We start from the raw sequence: 3,704 nt of genomic DNA, 5'->3' as shown, positions 1-3,704 counted from the left end.
CATGGGAAACAACATTTCCTATCGCTGCAAAATATGCAACGTCGAAACCCATGTATATATTTTGCAAAATAGCATAGCAAGATAATAGCGACCCTGTGCTAGTTGTTTTGTTGTTGGAATTGCTACATATTTCTCTCATTCCTCTCATCTCGCTCACTTAATTTTTTTTTGCTGTCTCTTGTTATTGTATTTGATACATAATTTCGCTGCTTGCTCCCCATGCATGCTACCTCTTTGCAATGGGGTGTTCTCGTACTCTTCGAAATTTGGAATAGTATTTTTGCATTTCGTGCAATCCGTGCATCGTGCAAGACTTCGAGAATACCCCTTATGTGTTTGTTGTACATTTAATCATGTTTGTCATTGTGCGTGTAATTTTCTATAGTTTTGTGCTCTCGCTATCTCCTTGTATTAACTCGTCCTTCGTTGGTGCACTCTGATGAACATATGTGAGGATGATAGCAAGGCCAACTTATATAAGGTAGTGTTACAGGAGCAGTTGAAATTTTCGCCCGATGTTTCTTAAAGAAAGCCATAAACGTAGCGACCGTTGGTTCAACTGGGTGTTGTTTTGCTCTAGATTGCATCGTTTGTGGGCTTATTGAATGAATTTATGACTTGGTTGTATGAAAGATCAAAAAATTTGGATTTTCTGGCAGGTCNGTGAGATTTTACAATGAGAATGCTCGCAAAATTGCAATGTTTGTGGGAAAAACGTCCAATTTGATTGCGGATTGATTTGAACCAACGTTTTCGGCTTGAATTATGTCAAAAGGATGTGTTTGTTGTAATTCATTCCGTCATATACTACAATTATGCGTAGGGCAATTCATGAAATCATTTCATGCGTTTGAGTAGAAACTGAATGAATGAACACCATTTCATGATTTCAATTAACGCGAAATAGGGTTCATGCACTTAGTTTTTACTCAGATCGATGAAATGATTTCGTGAATTGTACTACGCATACATGTGATACTTATGCTGTTAATTTATAAGGTAATTTTATGTTTTTATACTCTTGCTACCACATGAATATATGAATTCGTGATAAGAATATATGAATTCGCCTTGGAAGATAGAAAGCGAGTAAGAATAAATGCTGAAAAATGGAATTTGTCTTCTTTCAACATAAATAAATGCATTTTGCAAACAAAAGTGCGTACGTTACTTAGTGCCTTGGTAATGGCGAATTCATAAGGATCTATTGATTGCATTATAAACATTTCCATTTATTTGTTAAACATACAATTACTTCCTATGGATGCTAGAAGAGCGAGTTCATATAAGGTGGTGTTACCGGAAAATGAATAAATAAATTATATGTATATATATTATATGTATATATATATATTATATGTATATGTGTATGTATAAATTGTATGTAATTGTATGTAGAGTTAATTTTGTATATTATAACTTTTTTTACATAATAAAATCTAGATTTTCATAAAAATAAACTTTTTCATTTATTTCCTTACAGAAATTTACCTAAGTAGGTACTCAGAAGTGAAAGGATCCAAGTGACACAAAAAAATATATTTCAGTTTTTTTCCATCTGCAGTAAGCATTCTTTGAATTACAGTGAAACCCGCTTATTTACCCAACCCGCCTAAAATTATTAATAAAAATATTTACACATTCTGAAATTCAGTGGCAGCGCTACACACCTTCGGCAAAAAAAGGTAATTTTTAGCCAGTTGAAACTCGCACTGTAACACTAAAATTTAATGGCAATAAAAATGAGAAAAAGTTTTAAATTTTGATGCATTTTTTTTAAGTGTTCTTCGAAATCTTATGCTGAGGCTTATATGGTATTTGTTACGAAATTAACTGTATTTTAATTGAAAAATCTTAAAAATTATTAAATAAACAGAAGTGGCAAACAATATTTTTCTGAATTTGGTACTAAATGATATGTGCAACATTGTTTGTATCTATACTATATATAAAATTCAAACCCAGTAGAGCGTGAGAGCAAAACAGCCGATGTACTGGGTCGATTTCTATGAAAAATGAAATTTTAATAATAAGTATGTTTAATTTAAGTATTAATTTGATCAACAATACCACGCATTGCTAGACCTTTTGCCTTTCACGCGTTTGTGTTTAGAGAGCATCAACAAACCACATACATACTTCTCTCTATGCTCTTCTCTTCTATTTATACTCAGCTAGCACAGCGCAAAAATAAAAAAAAAGAACCTTTGCCAGCTTCAGGCAGGCGTCACAGTATATAGTACAGTAGTTGTGTTTTCGTATTCTCCAGCAAAAAATATCCAGTAACTTGCCAGTAACCAAATTTCGGAGAGTAAGCCAATATTTACTCCCAATGAGTGAAATATGCAAGAAAGTACGAAAACGCAAAACCAGCAAGAAGTTGCTAGTTTTATGAACAGCTGATTAATTTGTTATTTTCCGATGCAATTTTTTTAGAAAACTAGTGTTTCCATCTTATTATATATTTAAATTGGTTTATTCTGTTAATTGCAACTCTAAAAGCACCACAAACAATTATTTTCTTAATGTGATTTACAATAAGCATCATGCCATCAGCTGTTTTTCTTACTAGCAAATAGGTGCTAGTAAAAATTTATCCAGTAAAAATCCAGTAAAACTTGCAAGTTCAGCTGTCATTTTTGCTCTCTCAATTTCCCCTAGTTTTTGCTAGTTTCTTGCACGTTTTTGCATAAGAAAACGACATCCAGTAAAAAACCAGTAAAATTAGTACTGGATTTACTGGATAGTGCGTACGCGAACAGGGCTAGTAATACACCTTTTCGCAATTTTTCACCATTTGGTCCCCGAGGAGTACTTTGGGTCGTATGCAGCATTTTCGTTTTGCGCGCATGGCAACACTTACTGTGGGGAATTTCGCCTCATGATTAGAAAAAGTTCTTTTCGAGGATAAAATCTATATATTAATACGCTAACATAAATTTTGCCTCCGTTCGTTTGGCGATTCTACCGAACCGATTTCAAAACCAAAAAAACCATTGGAAAAGCTTTTTTCTCTAGATGAGCAGAGTTTTTATGGTTTCAAAATTGGTTGAAAATTACGGCCTAAACCGTCGTTTAAACATTTCCGATTTGTGTATAGATGTTGCTGCAAAATGTTCAATTTGAGATGTTTCGCATGTTGTTTCACTTCGCATTTGAAATTAAGCTTTGAAATAAAGATAAATATGAAGATGAAGAAATAAATGATAACGATGAAGTCAAAAAAAAAAGAAGAAAAAAGTGAAGATAAAGACGAAAATGGAGACATTGACGGATAAATAAGAATTAGGGCAACTGAACGGGTAAGAACATTTCTTGAATTTATGAAGTGAAACTTCTTTAGGCAGTTGGTTGGTTGGGAGTAAATTGTCAAATTCCAGGGGAATAATGCACATGGAAATGTTTCTCAGTGGTTTAGCGGTTTGAGAATAAAAACAAAAACAAAGATGCCTAGAGATACAGGCAAAAACGAAGATCAAGGTAAATTTAAACACTTTAAGGTACAATAGCGGTTATTTAATCAATAACAGTATCGATAACAATATCGAATATTTTATCGATAACAACATCGATTATTATATCGATAAAAATATCGAGTTTTATATCGATAACAATATCGAGTTTTATATCGATACCAATATCGATCTACATCCTCATCCTTTTCTTCATAGTTATCTTTATTTCTGCATATTCCTCTTCACCTT

The sequence above is a fragment of the Rhagoletis zephyria genome, unplaced genomic scaffold (assembly GCF_001687245.7).
Source record: "Rhagoletis zephyria isolate East Lansing unplaced genomic scaffold, Rhagoletis_zephyria_1.1 Rzeph_scaffold_02205, whole genome shotgun sequence".
Taxonomy (NCBI): domain Eukaryota; kingdom Metazoa; phylum Arthropoda; class Insecta; order Diptera; family Tephritidae; genus Rhagoletis; species Rhagoletis zephyria.
This window is presented reverse-complemented; position numbering follows the sequence as displayed.